At 45.2% G+C, this 24080-nt stretch overlaps 1 protein-coding gene across 12 annotated transcripts in view; it reads right to left on the reverse strand.

Moving 5' to 3' along the window:
• Positions 1–24080, reverse strand: part of DAB1 (DAB adaptor protein 1) — a 438670-nt gene that overhangs the window by 209451 nt on the left and 205139 nt on the right. For 7 of the 12 annotated variants that reach the window (XM_067001657.1, XM_067001659.1, XM_048062080.2 and 4 more), the window contains exon 2: positions 5468–5539. The gene's annotated coding sequence lies outside the window, so the exon portion shown is untranslated. Of the gene's footprint in view, positions 1–3542; positions 3742–4298; positions 4318–5467; positions 5540–12430; positions 12537–24080 lie in introns of those variants that run through there. The other 5 variants (XM_013176250.3, XM_013176240.3, XM_067001658.1 and 2 more) reach the window with 4 other exon arrangements.

Below are 24080 nucleotides of genomic sequence, written 5' to 3' on the forward strand. Positions count from 1 at the left end.
AGCTTTAAGTATTTTCAGCACCAGGGAAAACTGGTACCTCCTTCAGCTGGAGGGGGGATGAACAAAAAGCGATGGGGGGATGGACGACAGTGGCAAACATCACACTGCAAAGTGCCCTGCCAAAACGCTGTGTGGGGTTTTAAATCCAGCACTGCCCCCCAAGCCTCGCTGCTGCTGGACACAAGTGTGGCGCGGGCATCGGTGAGCCCTGTGTGCACCGGGGCTGATGAAGGTCAGGAGAACATCCTCACTCGTGTCCGACAGGACTTCTCTACAACAAACTCTCGCAGTCTGGGCTGGGATACGAGCCAACTGCTAGCAGGCAGAGCTTGCTCCAGGTAAATCCTTCCGCAGCTGCCTGTTATCCCACACCACCCTGGTTTTCCTGACACGCACAGCACTGTCTGTATAGGAGCAAGACCAGACACATCGCAGGTGCAATCCAGTATGGAAAATCCTATTTGGTTGTACAAATCCATTACTGTCTTCTCCCTGACTGTACTGACGTCTGAATTAAACAGTAATACCTCATGACTGGAATCTTTCTTTAATTCATGCTGAAGAGCCCTCACACAGTCTGTGGCACCGAACAAAGCAGTAAATTCACCTCAACATCTTCATGCTTTCCTGCAGTCCTTAAATCATTCATATCCAGACTTCCTGTGAGTTCGGGATTGGACTGAAACGTTTCTAGCCCATAACTTCTCCATTAATGGTTTTGAGGGGTGAACTCGGTAAAGACAAAGCTCTGTTCTTTAACCATCAGCAGAAGGAGCTTTGCCCACGCTCCACTGCCCCAGGACGAGCCCTGAGAAGCCCCCAGGCTGCCGGGAGCAAGCTCTCTCTGACCACTGGCAGAAGTCAGGCCCCAAATACATCCCAAAGCAAGAGCCCACACTGCAAGGAAGGGTTTAGGGTGCTCAAGGTGCACCTGTATGGGCATTAAAAAAGTTGTGCAAACTCACATCTGTCATGCAATGCGCCTCTATGATTCAGAGTCTCCAAACGTGCTTCCCTCTCTCAACTAATGCAGGCATACTCCAAGACTTGATAAAAATTTGAAAGTAAGTTTGAGAACAAGCTCCACTGCATCGTTTGAAGACACTAAGTGGGGTAACAGTAGAGCAGCACGGTAGGAAATTAAAGACTTCTCTGCACCAAAGCTAATTTGGGCGACATCTACCAACATTATCTCCATTGAGAAGCAGCACGCCAGGGCTCACAGGTGAAAACCACTACTGAATACAGCAAAACATATTAAAACTACGTTAAAGGGATGGGCTTGAACACACTAAACACTGTAAAATTCAGAGAAAGACCTTCCTTAGCAAGGACTGCAGACCTCAAAATTCTCATCATTTATTTGAGCCACGTATAACTCGACTCTTTTAGGGCCAGGGGACATTTTGTTGAAAGCACAAAAACGTGCTTTTGAAACAGCAGAATATTGCAAGCAAACATGAGCCTGGTCCAACAGCTGCTGTTAGTCAGTATATTGTTTCCTTAGATGCTCCAAATTTGTCTAAGTATTGCTTGAGGCCACTCTTAAATACAGCCCTGTCCTCCTGTGTTCCTACAGGTCTCTCCCTCCTTCTGAAGCTGCTCTGGGATGGCTTGTCCTGCTGCACTGCTCCCCAGCTGTATCCCTCCAAGCTGCTCCCAGCTTCTGCCTCCAGCTTCTGACCTTTCGACAGCTACCTGGGAAATCCCAAATTCACTGAGAGACTTTTTAAAGCAAACAGTATACATATGATTAATTCTTCCTGCAGACCTCAAAAAAAACCCTTCCTGATTAACAAAGGTCACTGCATCTCAAAAGTTTACTCCAAACAATCAAACACGTTACTACATCCTCTTAAAAAAAGTGAAGTAAAAGCAAAACTGCCTTCATTTGAAGAAGATGGATGTGGTTGGAGAAAAGGCAAGAAGCTGGCCAGATACCACCTAGCTGATGGAAGAGCAGTTGCGTGCTGACACCACCAGCAACTTGCCCCTGTAAAATGGAGAGGGACAGGGCAGGAGCTCTTGCCGCAGCAACCTCCAGGGCTCACCAGTCACAGATTTAAGATTATATATCCTATATGCCTGGGGGTCCTGCTGGAGTCGCTCGGTAATAGGATATTCTCTGTGTGCTTTTAGGCTGCACTTTTCCTTGCTAGATGTCACAACACTTTGCAGAGGCATGACACGATGCTATCTTCACTCTACGCCAGGGGAAGTGAGAGGCAGCGATGGGAAGTTATTTTCCCCAGATGAGATATCAGGTCATCAGCAAAGTTGGAGCACGGTCCCTAACGGTCCCTAACCCCTCCAGCATCGCTGCCGCCCTCCGCAGCATCCCGGGGAGGACAAGAGGCAGTGACTCCCCTTGAAGCACGCCAGCACTTCTCAGTGATGACAGCTGGGGACAGTGCCAAACAAAGCACAGCACCTAAAGCCCTCCAGCTGGGCTGGCCCATGGAAATGCCCTGGTGGCACGAGGACTGTCCCCCTGTGGAGCAGCTGCTCCCTAGGCAGGGATGCTCCAGCCCCTGGTCAGCTCTTGCAGCAACCTCCTTAGCAGAGGGAGCATATAAAAATATTAAGAGGAATTAAACCCTCAGTCATCTTCCCTCCTGTTCCCATCATACCTTTCTCTGGTAGGCGGCTGTGATTTTGCTAACCTGACTGATCCATAATTCATAACTATTATCCATGCTCAATAATTACAGTGTTAATATTTTGGTAATTTAGAAGTACCTTTCTCAGGCAGAGTTCAGTCTGTACCACTGACTAATGCATTATTTAATCTTTAAGTGTTTATGAACAGAACTGTTCCCTCTCCTCTTTCTTTTCATTCTCAATTCATGCCTTATAAATGTTTTCAAAATGTTGGGGAAAAGAGGAATTTTAAGAGGAAATCTCGCTAATTTAAGGCCAAATTTAAACACAATGAAATGCATAATGGCCAATCTATCCATCAAAGCCAATTCTACAACACGGATGTACTGAAAGCTTTTCACTTTCCAATCACTAACAGGTAACACTATCAAATTCAGTCCTGCACTCTATTAGAAGTGCGGTAGAAAAGCACTTAGTGTGATACCCGCAGACAGCTCACCTACCAGTGATCATTTGGCTCATAGACCAAATGTATTAATAACGTGACGGCTTCCTTAAACCATGTGTTTTATTGATACACTCAGTAAAGGAAATAAAAATACCTAACCAGAACTTCCCTGGACAAAAAAATAATAATCTAGCTTGTGTTCAGCCAGAGGACCTCAAGTTTTCCATAGCTAGCAAGCTGGTTTGTGAAGTACTCGAGGCTGGGTTTCCGTCCTGGCTGCAGAGCCCATCACCTCTGGCTAAACGCAGGAAACCCTGCCACTTGCTGCTCCACTCACTGCCTGCTCTTCCTTCTGACCACGTTCATTTCAGGCTGCTCTGTCTGTAGCAGAATTTGTATGTCCTCACCTCCTATCTCCTCGTTTTCCCATCAGTCTCCTAAACACCAAAAACACAGCGTTGGCTGGACAGCAACGAACTCTTGCCAGCCTTACCTCCTTCAAATGCGGCTTGCTTCCTTGGCCTTCTTCAAGAGAAGGATATGCAGAGACACCAAGCATCTGCGATCGGGTCCAACATTCACGGCCTCTCTGTTCATATTATTGTCAACCTGAAACTTTACATTTTTCTAAGGCTTACTTGCTCTCCAGAGTAAATGTCATTGAGTGACAGCGAGCTGCTGCAGAAAACCTGAAGAGATTGAGCAGAACCACCCACCGCAGGCAGCAGCAGAGCTTACACGAGGGGCTGTAGCAAACACAGAATTTACACACAGGGAGACACGGCACAATGGTGACAAGTAGTACAAAGGCTTATTTGATCCAAAGACAGAATGACTGCATTGCTCATGTCAAAAAGGAATCAGTGGAAGCACAACAACAGACCATTCTGCATGCTACACACACCACATAAAACACAAAGAATGCTCCTTATGTTTTCTCTGCTTTTTTAGCCTGGTTTCCTGGAAAAATAAAAGAAAAAAAACAAGAGCCGTGCAGTTGTTCTGTCAGTCACTGCTTCCCCAAATAACTTCTGAACCTGTTGGCTGATCGCAGGTTTGACAGATAGGCAGAGGTCTCAAAGGGATTACATTCCTACCAGATGCGTGAAAATAATAGAGCCTCAAACTAGTGCCTCTCCTCACTCACCTCTGCGCCGCGCCTCCCTCTGCTCCCTACCTCGGGGGCACCAATTAGACCACGAGCCTGAGCAGCTCTGCGGATAAGGGAACGGCGGAGGGAAATACTCACTTAGATCATCAGACAGTGCACGCAGGAAGACTAATGTAGTGACTGCTCCAAGCACAGGACGCACTTAGATGAGGGCTCCTGCCTGATCTGATCCATCATCTTCCAAGCACAAAATCCAGAGCAGAATCCAGAGACACCTGCGCAAGCAGCCTGAGCAGCTGGCTGGGGCATCTCCCCTGCTTGCTTTGTTCTCAAAACAGAGGTCAGCGATGGCATTTGCAAACCCATGTGTGATGTCAGTGGCAATGCCCCAAGGACTGCCCTGTTTCCCCAAGGCACAGCAATAAACAGCATTACCTCCCCCTGCCTGCCCCATCGGAGCACCCTCTCGCTGCTCCAGCACAGGTACATTCACTGTTGGCAGCACAAAAAAAAAGAGGAGCATCGCCTGGCAAAGAGCAAGGTTTCTATTCACTTTTAAGGGGACGCGTATGACAGGGAAGCTACAGGACTCTCACTAATAGCCAATGCTGCTAATTAAAACTGTTTCGGAAGGTCTGCAGCTAGCGTATAAATCACCCCACTACGCGCTATAAATAAGAGGCAGATACTGAATTGAATAGTTCCCATTTGTCAACTGAATGAAGAGATTTGATTGTGCCTTTTTGAATAATAAATCCAGACATACCTAGCAGGGCACGGAGAGGTGCTAGAATTGTCTCTTTTATCAAACAACAATGATTATATTATAGGGTATGCATTATGGGGGATCATCCATTTCTCTTGTTTTCTCATTTATTGCTGACATCCTCCCTCCCAGACGAAACGTTCGGCTCCTTGCACAATGTGTTCATTTGAAGGTCTCAGAGGCGAGGCAGGCGCGTACGCTACCAAGTAGGCTGATGCGATGTGCACCTACCGGGATGTATCACAGAGCAAAAGAAAAATCTGTAGGAAAACTGAGCTGTGAACACCTAAATACATTAATTTCCTACCTAACCTTGTTCTATGGCATTTCCAAGGGGCTCTCAACATGCACCAGGTCTCAAACAGAGGGGAGTCGCATGGTTCTCACTGGCAATCAATGCCTGTTAACACAAAGCACCACTGAGACACAGAGCTGAATTTCTTAGGATCATCTCCTAACATCATTAAGCAACAGAACCTCCCAAACGGCAGCCACGCAAGCAACAGATTTGCACCTTTATTAATAAAAAAAGTAAAATTACCTCGCTCCTGTGCAGAAAGCTCTTTTCAACCATGAACACTAGATCCCGCTCACGGCCACCATGTCTCTCTCGCTGTAAAAAACAAACAAATGGGCACCAATTAGGAAATGGCATTTATTAATTCTCAGTTCAAAGTAGCTTCAAATCTTGCACACACACTCATAAAAAAGAAGATTTAGGATTCCCTGTCACACGGAAGGCTGCAGAAGGTTAATTGAGTTCACTGTAGAGGTATCATTACCTCTATAACACACCTATGGAAAAAAGCACTGCAGTCGCGTTATGGAGATAGATTTATTTGAAGCCTTTAAAACTATTTGTTAAATTTCTGCCCTCTGACAGGATGATGAGTCCTCTTGCTTTGCCCCCCAAATCCTCCACAGCTGAACAGCAACTTTTCATGGCCCCAGATAAAAACACCGCTGCAAACTCTGATCTTTCCTGAGGTTTGCATTGGGTGTGAATGGGCTGAGCTGGTTGTGACACTGCAGCACCAGCCAGCTGCAGCAGCAACGTGGCAGCGACCGCTGACGGTCCTTCCAACACCACCGAGACAAATAGCATCCTCCTCGTGGTCTGCTCCTCATCTGCTCAGGTTAGCGAATCTGCAACCCATGTGTATTTATTTTATCAACAATAATTGTAAATCAGGGTGATTTTATTATTTGGGGGTTATATTTGTCAATAAAAAAAGGAAAAGGCAGTGCTAGGCTGAAAGAATTTGATAGCTACACATCGATTTTGAAATCACAGCCATGCTGCCTGGATCCTGAAGTGCTTACCTTGCTGTCTGCCCTCCCCTTGCTCCCCTGATCGCTCGAGTTCCTAAGTTTTAATAATGTTTGAGATGCTTTTACTGAGGCACAAGCTTTCACTTAAAATAACCTTAAGCAACATACATCAAGCTACAGCTAAATAGAGAGCTCTGTCTGCCACCCCAGCAAAAACTTCTGCATTGGAGCAATACGAAGGCACATCAATGAGCAGCACTGGGGATGGTCAGAGCACACAGAGAATAAAGCATAATTTTAATAAAATCAGATGATCTGAGCTTGAAATTAAGGTGTTAAAACCCAAGACAAAGAGGATTTCTGATTGGCAGGCAGTGATGTCATACCTGTGCCAACCACAGAGGTAATTCATGTGTCTGCCTTTACAAAGAAATAATTCCCTCCCTGATACAGCAATAAGACATTGTAGACAGCCCATTTGCTGGGGATTACATGGCACTTCTCAGGTAGTTAAAGTCACTGAGCCTTTTGACCTTGCGGCTCCTAACACTAGCGGAGGTATAATCACATAGGAATGCTCTGCTTGTCATGTGTGCCCTACTGCTTAAATAAAGTCCAGCCACCCAGCAACGTGAGCTGTGGTCCTCCGGCTCACTTCCAATGAATTACGATGAGAAAACAACATGAACGTAATAAACAGCACTATTAATTAGATTATTATATCATTTCAGGGACGGACTACACAGATTAAGAAACACTAGAGGAAGTGTATGCCAGGCCAGAATAAATACACTCCTCAGGCCATTGCCTTAAACACAGATATTTCATGCTACCATAGTGCTTCACAAGACAAGTAAATCTTCGCAAGTTTGTCTTGAAGTCACTAGAACTCATCGTTTTGCCAAAGGAGATCCCAGCTCGTTTACTGTCATAATGTTCAGCTCATAATGAATACCAGGCAAGGTGAAAATTGATATAAAGAGCACTTCTAAGAGCTAAAAAGTTAACATCTAAATTGGAAATCAATATATGCTTTAAGTATTGATCAGCCATACGGAGATCTCCACTCTGCAGAGAGAATACCATTACAGGTTGAGCTAAAGTAGACTAAACCCACCCTAATTTTAAGATTTATAAAACAAAATACCCCAACCTTACGCTACAAGGAACGATTGCCCAACCCTAGCACAAGCACACGTGTCCGTGCAGAACAACCAGGAACACGCTAACCCAAACATCTCTGGTGACTTTTTTTACCGCCTCTTAGTTGCTGAAGTTGTGCTTGCCTCCTGAAAACAAAGAGCAAAGAGCAGAAGGAACCACAGCCAAGGAGCACCACAAGCAGCCTCTGAGGAGCACAATCACTGGTACGGGCAGGGGAAGGGCAGGTCTACACCGGGTGATGGAGCACGTGGCAAAGTCTTCAAGCTTGGTCCGTACGTGGAAGCCCAGATCTCATCTCCACAACACAATGTGCAGGCTTTCTGGTTATTCTGCATGCAGCACTGAGAGGAGGCAGCCATGTGGCTTTTGGGAGCAAAGTCAGTACCTCGAGAGCGCTCTGCTGAATGGTGGGGATATCCCCTTGGGTCAGCACTAGGTGAAGAGCAGCTGCAGAGCACGTCATCACATGCTGTATAACTGCTCAGAAAAAGCTTTTCAGGCTCACTGATGAATGAAATAGCAGTGAAAAACAAGTGTCCTGTTGTCTGAGTCCTCCAGCATGCAAAGAAATGGGAATTTCCTTGCACCACATCAAAGAAACACTTGACCCTATGTGATCAATTCCTCCTCCTAATTATTACACCCTGAAAGGCCTGATTTTCTGGTGTTCTCAGGTAAAAAGGGGCAAGAGTATCTCAGGAAAGGTTAGAAAAAACTGTACATCTCTATAAATATTTGTTGGTCTGCATTCCTTTAACTTTGCATGATTAAATACAGCCTGCTTCTGTTCTTCCACTTTATCCTCCGGGGAAATTTATCATCAAAATTATTGTACAGCATTCATTACTCTAGCCTCATTTAAAACCTTGCCCTACTTATTATTTAGGCTGCAAAAAATGTTGCTTTGTATAGTATTTCCTATAATAGTCTCAATCATTACATTTAAAAGATTGCTGTAAGGCAGCTTAGCCTGCATTAGAGAAAAATAAGTGGAATTCCATAGTTAAGTGTTACACTTCTTATTCAGCTTTTGTTTCCCAAATCATAACAATGCAACCTTTCAATTCCTTAAATGGCTCTCCCTGCTAATTACCAACATCCAGGGCTTCAGTTCCTTGCTTTGAAAGGGACATCTAGTGGCTCTTATCTAGCTTTAAAAGGTGTTAGGGAAAAGGAAAGGGGAAGGGAAGGGATGGCAAGGCAATTCTGCACCAATTCAGAGGTGCAGAGGTTTTTTAAATCCGTGGTACAGGAAACATTCAGTTGAAACAGTCAGACCAGCAGGCAAAGCAAACAAATAATATATTTTTAATTCCTATTCAAAATATCTGTGTAGAACAAAGACACAGACACAGCTGTTTAAAGTAAATGAGATATAGTACCTAAAAGGAGAGAGAAAAGCTAACTTAAATCCCAGGGGTAATTTGGGATATTATTCGTACTGGTACGTGAAGCCTCTGAATTTGGGTTCCCTCACTGGTGGGACTACCCTGAAACAAAGAGCCATTGCTGGTTTCAGATAATACCATGTATGTGTTTGTCTCACCCTTCTGTACTTCTGAAAAAGGATCATTAATCGGAGTCTGAAGCCACCAGTACAGTTTTTTCTTGAAACGCAGACCCTCATGGGGAGGTTATCAGTGAAAGGAACAGGTCATAACTTATCCCATTAACAGCCCCAACAAGACCTTCTCCTACAGGGACTGCAACTCTGAAGGGTGTGCTTTGTTTCTTGTTTCACTATAGTGAATTCAAGCAGAAACCACAAGATAGGTAAACACCATCCATTAACACTGAATATTTTTTGGATGTTGTGTCATATATTTACCAGCTTGTTTAGGTCGTTCTGAGCTTCCTCACTGTCTTCCCTGGACTTGACCAACCTCACTGGATCTGCCCACAGATCCAGCTACCTTTCCACCTCTTCTCCATCCCAGACCAAAGACCTGATACAGGATTTAGGAACACACGAGGAACCTCTGGTTTAACCCTGTGCCATGTGAAAATTACCCAGTTATACCTATCTTTGTTTCACTTCTTGATTCACTACTATACTTTTTCCCTTTCACCTACCTGCCTTGTATTTCTGACTGCTTTCTGTGAGAGGCCTTACAAAGGCCTTACCTTTCAATATCACAAATAAGTGAGATAAACCAGTTCCTCTCTCTTCGTTTCTTATTGACAAGTTCAAAGACTTCTAAGAGATTAAGAGTGAAAGCCTGTAAGTGACCTGCTGGGTCATCAAGTCTAGGCTTTCCCTATCACTTCCAACCATATCCTACACTACCTTTCTACTGGATAAGCCTGATCTTATCAACACCTCCCAAATGTTTTCTTTTTTCTTATCATTTCAACCAGTTTACCAGGTACAAATGAAAGGCTTAGTGGTCTGTAACTCCCTGGATCATTTTCTTCCCAGTGTCACAAGAAGGCATTTTGTTCTTTCTATCCATCGAGCAGACACTGCTCACCGCCCGCAGGAAGGGGAAGAAAAAGAGGTCAGTCTTGGTGGAAGGAAGAGAAGGGAACAGGACGGTGGAGCTGATATCCACACAAGATGTACTGTGAACTCCAGCACATGCAGCTCACAGACAAACCAGTGAAACAATGAAAATTCCTATTTTATGAGAGAGAGGTTACAGTAGGGATCAGTATTTTCCTTGGGTATTACTTTATCACTACACTTAACATATAAAAAAACATTATTTTTTACTGCTAATTGAATGGATTCAGAGTTAATAATGAAAGATATGCAACATCCTGCTATTTGCCATGCACAAAATACACTTTTTTCATGAGTCCCCAGCAGTGGCTGTTTCCGATCTGTCGTGGTGAGTGTCTGTGTGCTTCCTGTGAGTGGAGGGACTGTGCTCATTAGCTGTGCCGTGCTCGAGAGGGGCAAATTACCGCACACAAGCCTCGCAGCCGGCCCGACACCCAGCTCTGTACGCCCGCAGCTGCTCAGCACGTGCAGATGCACATTGGTAATCTCGCTGCCTTTCAACAAAACATGTCAGGAAAATCTGTAATGCTAACATATACCTATAACCGTAAAAGGGTTTTTCACAAGGGGAAAATATTTTGTGCATTCTTTCCCCAGCAGCCATTTTAAGTGCATAAAAAGCTTCAGACATGTAGCCCTGCTGCAAAGAGCAGCAGAGATCTCCCCCAAAGGGGACACAGCTCTGGCTCAGGGCCAGAAGAGGTCAAACATCACCACAGTGCTACGGTCATGGGCAATTTCTGGCAAGCCTGAGCCACGGCCCATTAACCCACGTGTTATGCAAACACACCAGGTTATACTGCTCACGTGAGAGGGAGCAGCTTGCCACCCTCTCCAGGTCCCTAACAGCCCCAAACCTCTTCCTACACCCAGCAAACACTCTAATGTGACACTAGTTCACCTTCAAAGGTTGACCCACAAAACATTTTGGTGTGACCAAGACATCTCCCCAGGCCAGGTCCCTACAGAAACCTCCAGAACGTGCTGGGGTGACGAAGGGCTCAAAGCAGGCAGTGAAGCGTGCTTGCTCCCACAAGGCAGGAGGGGAAACCTCAGCAGACCCTCAACACTGCAGCTGTCTTGGACAGGAGGGGGAAGGAAGAAAATTTGTTTTGTTTTCTTAAGAGTGATGAATTAATTTTATAATTTGCAATGATATCTTTTCCATTTTGAGAAAAAAAAAGCTATTGTTTGTTTTCTGCAATAAATCAGCATCATCCTCTATTTTATGAACCAATACTACCTATACTTAGATATTCAGAAATATAGTTAATCCCTTACATGAGTATTTAACAAAAAAAATTAGCTTGAAAAACTACAAAAAAATATTACCTATGTTTGCACCTCACCACAAATCCCAGAAGGGGAGATAACAGCTACCAGGTGAAAAACACAAGGCACAGCTGGTGTCTTGGAACTGCCATCAAACCTGACTCTTTCCCATGTGGATGCGCAGGGTCAGTGTGGCCCCCCCATCAGCTATCTCATTTTCGGCCCCCCATCCTCATCCCATTGAGAAGGGGGAGTGAGAGGGTCTGGGTGGATGCAGGGCAGCCAGCCAAGGCAACCCCAAAAGGATGTTTTAGTTGCTTCCAAACCAGCGTCCCCCAGAGAGCTAAGTGCATCATACCGGACCTGCACACAGTGTCTGAATGACAAGACGTTGTCCATAGGCAGGGACAAAAAAGGGACCACTGGATCCTGAAGCCACCATCACCACCGAGCTCACAGAGTCTGGCACTGGCTAGCCCAGAAGAGGGCAAAGTTGATCCCAGCATGACAGCCTTTCTGTCAATCCAGCCTCTATCATTTATTTAAGTGTTCTTCCAATCTTCCAGGCTGTGGCTCATATATTTATCATCTTAAATTCTTTATGAGCAGCAGGATTAACACCTCTTTCATCAAGCTGGAAGCAAGGCTGATCCTGACTAGTTTTGATCTTTTCCAGGGACTCGAAAGCTTTCAATAGGTGTTACATTCCGAGCTGTGATTTTCCTCAGAGAGATAGCTGCAGCTTTTCCCATAGTACAGCGTACAACGTGAACATGTTTGTAACCCACCGCTTCTGCGAGAGGGCCTTAACGCCCCATCCGCTCCCCGACCCCAAAAAATAGATGACTTTCCAGCATCAGAAAGAGAAAGTGGCACAGAGAGGATAGCTGGGGGATCACCAGCTGGTTGTAAGAACATGTCTCACACAAATCACACCCCTCCTCATACACCACAAACCAAACAAGTTGCCCGATTGACACGAGTCTTTTCTGTTTGGAGTGGCCAAAAGAACCAATTTTAAGCATTTTAAGCAGAAAGGTCCACGCCCTTAAGTCAAAGAAACACCTCTCTTCTGTGGGCCCTGCTACTGGTTGTACAGGAGGTCACCCAGCAAGGCAAGGTGGTCAGGTCATCAAACGCCTTGCGGCTGAGGAGAAAGAAGAACGGTTCCTAACATCCCACTTGGAGTACCAAGTATGAGCAGGCCACGGCTGCAGACTTTACCTCCCATGTCAGATCTTCTCTCTCCAAGGAACATATATCAAATGTGACCCCCCTCCCCTGCTGTCTCGCCTGTTATTTGGGCAGACTCCGTTCCATCTCCTGTTCGGTCCCTCCCTGGCACAGATGCATGAGCCCCACGCACCAACAAGGCCTCAAAATGTCCGCCCCCTGTCGTGTGTGGTGCGTTTCAACCCCTGTGCCAGTGCTTGCACTCTGATGAAAATAATGACAACTCATTAGCTCACCGTGTCATTTACAGGGGAAAAAAAGGCTGATTTTGACTTCCGTGTAGTTGTGTCTAATTCTCTGTGAAGAATTCACTGCTGTTTTCCCCTCCCAGCCTCTTGTCTGTTAAAAATGAAGGGTGTTGAAGAGGAACATGCAAGGGTCATCTCTCCCCGTGCTTCCGTTCCACAGCCAGTGTTGTAGAACAAATACTGATGAGGATCATGATGATAATGAGGAAAATAATAATGAGCATTGATCTCAATGGAGATGCTCCTCTGTTCTACCAGGCCACTGAGATGAGAATCAGGAATCCCCTGACATAAAGGATGTGTCACACTGAAGTTTAATTAACAGCAATTCACAACCCAAATGACATATTCCCCCCCTCGCCATCTCAATTTTTATAACCAACTTTTCACAACAAAACTCCGGGGGACATTTGGATATAGAAAAGTGAAATCTTCTGCCCCCACGTACAGCTAGCTACACTGAGGAAGGCAGTCAGCCGTGATTCCTCTCTGGTTTTCTACGCTGTAAATCATGAGCAACTTCACCGTAGTCCACTGAGAGACATCAGTACAGATGAGAGGAGAATTAGGTCCAATGTGCTTCAAAAGACATACTCGGCATGTTATTTCACAGCTTTGCGTGCTAATGGCAGCACGTTATCCTCTGATAATGGTGCCATCAGCATGTGTCAGCTGAGTACATGCCAGTACTTTTCAGCTGTTTCCCTGCTATGGCCAGGAAGAACACTTTACCCTTCTCCAGCACCGTTTCCCAGCATTTTCCCAACAAAAATAAACTCAGACAGGTGGAGACACTCAGGAGAGCCCCATTAGAGAGACAGCACGGGGCTTCGCTGTAGGCTCAGCTCATTTCGGCTCCAAACCATGCTGCTGCGCTGGAGATGGTCTTGCTGCAGGATCCCAAACCCAAGCCCCAGCTGTCTGGTGCCACATAACCACTGAGAAAAACACATAAAACTACTGATCACCCCCAAAATCATTTTTTTTGGATTAGTTTTCAGCCAGATGTGGGTCCCCACAGCCACTCCTGATGGAGCAGGAGACCCAAACCACGAGTGGTGGGCAAGGCAGGACCTCCCTGTTTTTGCAGCAAGCAGGATTTGTACTGGTGTCCATCATGGTGCTGTGACATAAGGTGCACTACAGATTTATAAGGTTGTTCCTAGCTCTTATCAGGATCAGGAAAGACATCAATGCTCAAGAGAAATTCATGTAGCTGAAAATAATCAAGAAATAACATTCAGGACTGAAATATTTACTTTTTCAGATATGATTTTTGCTACTGATATTTCTGTGATAAAAATATTTTTATCTTGCTTTCAAATGCAAGACATATACAAGTTTTTGCCCAATAAATATAAACATTTTTGATTGACATACTCCTCTAAAACTGCTCATGCAAGATAGTGGGGAGGCAAACTTGGGTTCCTTTACTGTCAAGACCTCAGAGAGATCTTGTTTACAAACATGTAGAATTATTTAAAAGACTTTTTTATTTGCCACGTGAAACAGTTGACACATTTTCTGGACTAAGTAGCAGGAAGTAAGGAATACCTAGGGCAATTCCATGCATTTATATTCATTACATATTAACTCATTACATATTGATCGTGAAAGGAATCAATTGTTCCAATTAAATCAATCTCATGCAGGATAAGGTCATAGACTTGTGCTAGTAACTGCAATCAGCCACTTAAGAAGAGAATACCAGCAGAACAGTTCAAAGAGCACACGTACTATTGATAACATATCCCATAAACATTCCCCATGGAAAAGTTAATGTAAAAAAAAAAAACAAAAAAAAAAAACCCCACCAGCTGAATTTGAAATACTTTCAAGGAACCATCCCATGCCATAAGCCAGCCAGCCCTGCTGCCTGTGAGCAGCTTTCCTACAATGAAGAACAGCCCTTTGGGACAGGAGGAGATTCAGCTGATGAAGCAAACACCACGAAGGAGGAGAATGCAAGGATGCACAAATCCAGTCCTTATCCACGGCTGCACCCTGCATGTGTGTAATCAAAAATTAAGGGCAGGAGCCAGCACAAGGTGGGCCAGCAGAAAGGAAGACTTGATCCTAACTTTAGGAGAAAAAAAATAAATCAGACTTTCAAAAAAAAAAAAAAAGTGCAAAATAAAAGGCCAAGTTTGTACAAAATTCAAGCAAGTAAGTCTTGCAAATCATATCGCAACCAGTGTCTGGTCTGATTCCTAGTTCGCTGTGCTGTCAGACAGCTATCTGTAATCTAATTCAATAGCTTGAAGTGCAGTGCTATTAGAGAATCAAAGCTCCTGTGTCTCAGCTTCAATATCTGTGAAACAGAAGTAATAGTGTTTACCCACCTCACAGAGATAATCGGAGTAGTTCAGTTTGTACAGAAATGTGATCATGTAGAAAGCACTGTGGTATAAAAGTGCTAAATATTATTATTAGGTGTATGTTTTGGTACTCCTAAAAAGCAATTCATTCAAGCTCTTCTATTTCTTTGACACTTGTAACAGGCTTCCAATGTGGCTTAAAACCCCTGCTCAAAAATAAACATCAGAATAATGAGCTTTCCTTATTTAATTCACCAAATCGGCACAATAAGCTCATGTTTAAACAAAAAATGAAAAGGAAACTTGCCGCTGTGCCAGAACAGCAGCACAATCAATTTTAATTAGCATTGCTCATTGTGGGAAATGATAAGGTATCAGTCATAGTAATTGGTGGTGTTGACAATTAGTCAAAGTCATTAACATCTCAAGACCCAGGACAAAAAAAAGCTTGCTGAATTTTAAATATCTGGAGGAGGCTTTCTTCAAAATCCTTAATTTTTGCAGTCTGATAACATTGCTTAGATTTATTATTTGCTAGTTTTTCACCGAGCACAAGCACTGTAATAATACAAGCAGCCCGAATGTCACCGGCGCTTGATCAATACTGAGCAGGGCTCCCCTCGCTGCCCCCTCCTCCTCCCACCAGCGGACGCATCCCCACTGCCCACATCGCTCCTTTGTTTCCATGCCCCTGCTCTAGACGTGCTTCCCAGGCCAGACCCTATCCCAGCAGAGGCATGCGGGTCCGAACGGCTGAGGAATGGCTCCCAGCTGGATGCTGGAGCACTTCCAGACCCGACATGGTCCCACCTGAGAATTTAAGTCCTTACAGACACAGAGCCAAGGCACTGCTGCTGCAAGCAGAACCAACCCCTATGTTCACACACTTCCTGGACCACACCTTTTAGTGGCTAACACAAGCAGTTTCTCCTGCCGCTGAGAAGCTCAGGTGCAAGTCAAAATCTACCGCAGACAAAACACAGGGAATTTGAGGGCTTCTGCCTGGTCCTGGTGACCTTCCCACACACGTGCCTGCTGTCTGACTTACACAGAGAGAGAATCTGGGCTGGCAACGGGGTGACCGAGCACACCAGCCAGCTGAGCAAACCAGATAGCCCACCGGTGTGGTGCGGATTTACACTGACACTGACCTAGGTTTGTAACGTTTCAACGACGTAAAAACAAAGGATTTTTGTTCAGGCGGCACAACAGTGTGTGTCAACACCACGTTATTTTACTCGCCATCACAACAGTGAACTTGCACCCTCACTTTTCAGCTGATGATAACAGAGACACCCACCAGGAAGGTGCCTGAGAGCAGGAGAGGCCCCACCACATCACGGCCTGCTGCACCAGGCAGAATGAGCCCCTCAGTCAGGCTGCAGGACCGCTGACCACCTGCCCTCGGATAAAGGTACAAACCATTGAAATCCCTGCCTGTCAGTTGATTTCTGCTTGACGTGTTTCAGTTAAAACACAATATATTCCATCTCCCACACCCTTCTGTACCTTTACTGGAAACAAAGATGTATATAGCACCACAATAAGCATCCTCCTGGTGTAAGTAGGTGTTACGGTTTAAAATAGCCGAGGTGACTTACATTACTCATTCGTCCTTTTACTTGCTTTAATGTGTTTATTTGTATGGAAAGTAAAGTTGGGTAAAAATATCATCTTTCCTTGTGCATGCATCCATTACATGGTCATGGCTAATTCTCCTGACCCTGGGCAATCACTGGTCCCAAACATACAGGATCTTTCAGCGTAGCGAAATACGAGACTGGCACAAAGGCACAAACGCTGCCTGCCAGGTGCTGTCACACCGCTGGGGACCCTGCCAGAGTACAGGGTCTTGCAAGGAACTCCCCCAAACTCAGCTGAGACTCCACGCAAAGAAGCTCCCGTGTACATTCCCCCCTCGGCCCCACCCCTCAGGCACAAACCTCAACCTCCACAGCCACTGTGTCCGAAAGATAAACACCATTTTCAAGGTCAATTTCCTATGACCAGTTGCTTCATTTCTCATCATTTTCTGTCCAACTTCATAGATTACCACTTACAATTGATTTATTCTTTCCCTTTCCAGCGTTACTTTGCACTTCATTTAAAACTGGGGGGGTGGATTTCTCCTCTGTTCTCTACAACGGCGCTGCCACGAGACGATGAGGCTCAGCTGGGTTTCAATTGACTAAAATGACTGCTCAGTAAAGCAGCATGTTATAAAAGCTAAACCAAATCAAGAGGCATCCACCAACCATTTTCCCCTCTCTTCCCCACTGCTAGAAATATTGTTTTTAGATACAGCGCTCTCGCTCTTTTATGTGGTGGCGCTTTGATTGTAAAGAAAATGTTTTAATAGCCTCTAATAGAAAACAAAAGTTGGATTTAGGCCTTTCCAGGGTTTGCGATTCCTTTCGCAGGCCGGTAGCGTGCTCACTTTAGATCAGATTAAAGCTGACAGAGATGAAACTGCGCTGGCCCACATCCTTGGGCTTGCTCCAGGGCCTCTCATCTGCATTTCATCATGATGTGAGCACATGTTCCCATCATTGGTACACTCATCTGCATCACTCTGAATGTTAATCACAGGCTAACCCAATTTCTTCAGCGAATTTATTACTTACTGTTCATTAAAGTTCATAAAACCTAATGTGCGCCAGAAATAAGCAGAACAACCTTAACAAGTAGTCCTCAGCCACGCGGCAATTCGGACGCGGCAATGTAAGCCTGGGGAGCTCCTCCTTCAAAGGTGGGTGCCAAAATCTCTCATAAACCTGCCGGGGGATGCGAGGGGAAGAGACGAGGCCATGAGGTACCGAGGGCTGTAGTAGTCCTACAGAAAGCTCTCAAATCGGCATCCTTGCAGGAGCTCAATTATCAAAACAAACACTGAATTTTTTTCAGGCTATTTTGTCAGTGAGCGAGCACTGAGGGGGAAGGCAGAAAAACTTCCTCCCTCCCTCCCCCTCAGCCCCTCGCAGCGGCTCACCAGCCTTGCAAAACGCCCAACATCCAGCGTACCCGTGCGTAGAAGCGAGGTGTGGCCCCAAAGGCCTGCAGCATCGGGGCACAAAGGGGAGCAGGACCAAAGGGACGGGAGGAGCTGAGTGGTGGCACTGCAGCCGAGCAGAGCAGGACCGGCACTCCACGGCTCACTAAAGCCGTGCGACTGCATCCACCTCGAGTTTTTGGCTCAAGCTTTTGGAAAAATGCAAGGAACGTGCATGAAAAGCCCACCGAATCGTGGATTATCAAAAGCGTGCCTGCCAGCTGATATGAATAAATGACAGAGATTAGCATGCTGCAGCCCGGCCACGGCACAAAGGGGCACGGGGAGAGCTTCGTGCACCACCCTTGCAGGACAGAGGAGAGCCAGCATCCCGTTCCGCGGGGTATTTAAGCACAGAACAAATACTAAACCTTTTCCTGGCATCAGTAAACATGCATTTTCTTGATTATGTCCCCAGCAGTCAGATCTGACAAGTGACACGTTATTGCATTAACCTTTGCAATTCACTAATAACGCACGGCAGGAACATCACTCAGACAACGCTCACGCGCTTAAAAATAAGCACATGCTTAGCTGCTTTGCTGAGCAGGGCCCAAAGCAGCCACGTTTGTGTCTTTCATACTGGAAGGAGGCAATCTAATGTATTCCAACCAATGGCTAGAGTAAACATTAACATCTACCCCCCATATGAACACTGTGCATCTGAAATTATCTGCATTTCCTACAACAGTTCCTCAAAACCTCAGGAACACACACGAATACAAGCCTCCCAAATCCCAAGGGTAAACTGCTAAAATTCTCCAAAGGACATTATGATTGAAATATTCAATCAGATGATGCTACCATCAGAATAATGAAGCCTTTGGAGGATTTGCTTCATCAAGTATAAAATAATTTTTAGAGACACTTTAAAGGAAGAAACCATGTCTGCGGGAAGAAAAATGACCGACTTTTTGCCAGAAATAGGATTATTCCATGAGCCAGAAAATGACACCTCTTGGTAGTCCAACATGAGATCTGTTTCTAGGCTAAAATTATACATCACAACATATATAAATATCATTTTTGCACAGCTGTGTAAATGAAAACACATCTGTCGAGCAAAGAAATTACAGATGTTTATTATCCATTCTTCAAAATTTCCATAACCATAGAATGAATCCAGGCTGAAATTAGAAATTTGCTCTCTCCTTTAATTAAATCCATTTGCATTTTTTTTCAGCTTATTAAATAATAGAAAAGCAGGGAGGCAAGGGCGGGTTTTTGTGATTAAGGCGCTGGACGAAGACCCAGGAGAGCTGAATTCAATCCCTGGTCCTGCCACAGACTTCCTGGGCGACCTTGGGCTTAATCTCCTAGCGCCTCTTTTCCCCACCTGCGAAAGACGGATAATATTGCTCTCTGCCATGCAGTTTTAAGATGAGAGAGAGGAAAGCGGAGAGAAGGCTCTACTGGACGTAGCACCTAGTGTTTTAGGAATGGAGAATTTCTTTCAATTACAGAAGGGATTTTTTCCATAATGAATGCTTCTCATTGCAAAGCTAATCCCAAAGTTGGGGCAGGGCTGAGCCTGGCAGGCCAGGTTTGCAGTATAAAGCATGGCCAAACTTTTAATCGCATCCTGTTTTCCCAGCCCTAATCCCATTTCACAGAGCACAGCACTACGTGGCACTGCGTTTTTGCAAGCAAGGGTGAGGTTCAACCCTGCTGCAGATAATAAGAGTCTAAAACCTGATTTTAATAGGCCCAAAATATGACGCAGGTCTCTGTCAGGACAGTATCGCGGGTGAAGCCTGCAGCTGAGCAAACCCAGCAAAGAAAAAACAGAAATTCATCTCAAGAAAAGAGACTAGATCTTAATGGAATTATTTTAGAGCACAATAAAACACCAAGCTGTCTTCATCGCCGCTATTACTCTTGCATGGCAAGACGGCAAGCATATCACTTCAAACTGACGGAAAGTAAATGAATATCCTCAAAAGGGAACAGTTAACCATGTAGCACACAGTCCAGCTATCAGGATGGTAAGTTTCCTGGTAGTGTTCATCTTAAAAAACCCTGTGGTTACAAGACACTCTGTGGAATTCATCGGTTTTGATATACATTTTTTTTAATAGAAGCAAAATAGCACGATTTTGAAAGACTATTTCTAGCTACGCTGTTTTAAAGGATTAGCAAAACATTATGTACTGGAGCATACATAATGGAATCCGCAAACAGGAATCAGCAAGTAATCTTCTGTCTCTGTGTAGACTAATGTGTAATTGCCAGAAGCACCATGGGAATTTCTGCCTTTTGTTAGAGCTTCAGGAGGTGATTGTTGTTGAATTTGACAGAAATACACAACACAATGATCAGTTATGGGCACGAAAGGTAATGGTTACTGTTTAACACAATAACACAACTTTCACAACAGTCCTGAGCTAAAGCCTGCGTATTGATTTGCAGACGGGAGTGCTAACTGTCGTTATTCAGCACATCACGAGAAAGGAAGAGTGAGCTTCTGAATGCTATGGACAAAGCCAGTCATGATATGCAAGCTGAATTCTATGAAGCAAATTCTCTTCATGGAGCCTTTAAATGGACAGGGTCTCAGCTTAATTCCATAAACTGATAGCCACGATCGGACAGTAGCTAGGCATCGTATTTCCCAAAGCAATTGCTCTTCTATTACGAAGCTCGCAATCAAACACCTGATGGGGGAGGGCGGAACATGAAGAAATAATATGAGAGCAAAACCCAGAAATGTGGCAATATTATGAAACTAAATCAAAGCCTGCGTCTTTACAGAACACATGCATTTGTGGCATTACAGTGTGAGTGAGCACCAGAAGGGACGTGCCGCACACGGCCTGCCTGGTGACCAACTTCAAGGCAAAGGCAATGGGGGTCTGGAAGCTCACCTCCTGGCACAACGGCTTTATACACGTGCTGTGTGAGTGCTTAAAGAAAGGCTGCGTGTCCTGTACAAAACCTCAGGAATAATGCATCTGATGGCACTGATCGTGCTGTAAGGACTTGTCTTCAAGAGAGCAGCAGCAAAAGGAATACTTAAACCAGGATCCCACAAATTCTGTAAGGATTACTGGAGTGCTCTTCCAGCTGGTTTCTCTCAACAACGGCTATTGGCACCCAGGGAGGAAAGAAAATAGCTGTACAGCCTTACGTGACATTCGAGGCTCAAACGCATTGTTTTCCTGCAGCCCAGTATTTCACAAAGTTGACACTGGAGTTGGATGGACTCAGGCCATTAAGTCACATCTGGCAGAAAAAGTATGCACACTCCACTTAGCCTTAGCTCTTCTACTCCTAATAAATGCCTTTAGAGTCTATGGCTAAGGAATTCCAGATAAAAATAGCATTTGAAAAAGAATATTTTTCTGTTCTGAAAGCCATCGCAGGCAACTGCAACATGGAAATCTTGAAGCCATCATAAACATCCACACCCAACTGCTGAAGAACTTTGCTCATGTTAAGGTGTATAAAGGAAGACAAAGAATGTGAAATGGGTCTCTGACCGTAACTTAAGAGATTCCTTTGAATTAATGTATTAGAAGGGCTAAAACATCCTAAAATATTCTGTGGAAGATCTGAGGCAACCCTGAGAATGCTTCTGAAAGCCAGGAAGGGGAGTCTGAAAGAGTGACAGAAACAAATATGTCCGCCTAAATCACTCTGACAGACCTACCACATTTTTCCAGACTTCTTTGAAAAATAAATATTTTCCATGGTTACTCTCTCTGTTCTTTTATTCTCTGAAGTTTTTCACTCAAAGTAGCTAGCACAGTTTTGGTACCGGCAGCCAACTCTACTGAAGAGCCCAGCTGATGGTAGACCCTTTCCTGAAAGGTCATACAGTATCTACTGAGGGATGCTAGCAAGACATCGTCCAAATAACTCAAAGGAATCGTATAACCCCATTCCATAAAGCACCATTCCTACACCCAAGTAACACCTTTCCATCTAGAGAAGAAGACACCTAGAAAGCCACCCCAAGCCCTGTTAAGATGCTTGCTTCCACTTGACAATATATAAAACCTGCTAAGATATACTTTTTCTTGGATTTCCTAATGGCAACAGGAATCAAGAGATGGCTGCAGAAGCATGGTTACCATGGGTGTGATAGGCACCGAAGTGGGGAAGGGTGCTGGGGCAGGCTAGAAATTTTGTAGACTTGCCACCAAGGAGAGCCAGCAGCTCACAGCCTGCACCAGGGGAAGGCCTGGGAAGGCCCAGGGGGCAGGAGCAGCACGTACACAGGACGATGGGCAGAGCCCAGGACACAGCGCGATGATGGGAAAGGTGCTATAGGAAAAATGCCTGAAGTGAGAGGTGGAGGAGGAATATCACAGTATGACGCATGCAGAGAAATAAACTGTGAATAGCTTTAGAAGTTGAGACCCAAAAGCAGCAGAGAAGACTGGCCCCCATCCTCATCAAACACGTCAGGTAAGAAGCTGATTACGGCAGCTGCATTTTGAATGGAGCTGCAGGGACCAGAGGCGGGGGACGAGGTCTGTTAATCTCTCACTTTTACACAATGACTGTGCAAGACACCGTAATCAATCATAACAACGCTAAGAATAGCATCACGGCGTTGGAGCGCAGGCAGGTTTTTACGGTGACTGCTTTCTCCCCAGCTGCTCCAGATGAAAAGATTTTGCTGAAACAACCGTGGAACAGTTTCCTGTCCCGTGGCTGAGCCGCAGCGGTCTGCTCCATCGCACGAGGCTCGCCACTGTAATTCTGTTGCATTAATCCATCACAGGAGCTTTGCCGGATAACTTTCCCCCTCTATTTTCTGAGCAAATCACACAAAACCAGCTGCTGGCCAAGCCAGAAAACCGTGTGCAGGTGTTCAAAAGCAATTTTAAACATAAAAAGCAGTACGGATTGCTGAAATAAATGCAATTACTATTAATAAACCTTTTAGACTTCTACCGGTGCTGAGCAGTCAGGTAGCGGATAGCGAGTGGTGGTACACACCACCTGCAGATGCCTTCAAACCCGCATCTGTATTCCAGCAACACCTCAGGTAGGAAGTTGGAGCAATATTGATAAATTATATTCTGTCCACATCGCTGGGGTGCCAGTAACGTTTCAAAATGCCTGGAGGATCAGTGGGCGACTCTCATAATGTATATATAAAGAGAAATCTTGTTTCATCTCCCTAGAGACAGCTTCCCTTCTAATGGAGTGTGGTTGGAGGGACTCTGCTTAATTCATGCATTTAACTCTTGATCTCCATCACTTCACAGTGTTTTTGTGCTAACTGCAACATATAGAGGCCATTAGGCAGTAAGACTAAGATTGACTTTTCTTCCTTCATGGATTATACAGAAAGAATGGGAACAAGTCAGGCTCATTAGCATACGTTTAAAGAGTTCATGGGGTTGGCAGTAGCAGAAAGTACCCAGCAACCAGCAGAGACATTTAATTCTAAACCTTGCACATCAACATTAAAAGGAATATCTCTACTTCTCACTGTTACATCATTAAATGAACCAGAAGTAGCTAAACTAGGACCTCCAGAGGTGCTGACAACAGAGAGCCTTCTGAGCTTGAAGAAAGAAAACATGAATTTTAATTATTGCAGCGAACTAACTGTTAGAGTACTTATTCCCCTTCAGTGGAAGGAATTAGCGTTGAAACGGGTGCCTGAAGCCTGGTGGTGCAGCCAGGCATTGGAGAAACGAGGCTGTGGCTTCCCAGAGCCTGGCGGGCACAGCTTGGTCCCGGTGGCACCGGCACGGCCATGGCCTCTCACCGGATGCATCGTGGCACCTCCCAGCTGGGCAGCCCAGGGCTGCCACAAGCAAACCTCCTGCACGAGGCACAGGCTGCAGACAGACCCAAGTGAGCTACGCCACCTCTCTCCAGCGACCCTTGGCCTTCTCATCCAGAGAAATCAAGTGGTGTTGGCTTGCAAACGCGTGCAGGTTGGGTTTGGGTGACCGAAGCTGTCGTCTCTCCGCAGGGCACCGTCCCTGCAGTGAGGTGAGCAAACAGCACATCGGCCCACTAATAGACTTTGCTGTAACAGAATTTCTGGGAAGGCAATAGTGCTTTCTGCTTATATCACAGAGCATTTGCATGCTGTCCTCCCAAATCCCACACCCTCTGAGAAAGAAAAA

The sequence above is a fragment of the Anser cygnoides genome, chromosome 8, assembly GCF_040182565.1.
Source record: "Anser cygnoides isolate HZ-2024a breed goose chromosome 8, Taihu_goose_T2T_genome, whole genome shotgun sequence".
Lineage (NCBI taxonomy): Eukaryota > Metazoa > Chordata > Aves > Anseriformes > Anatidae > Anser > Anser cygnoides.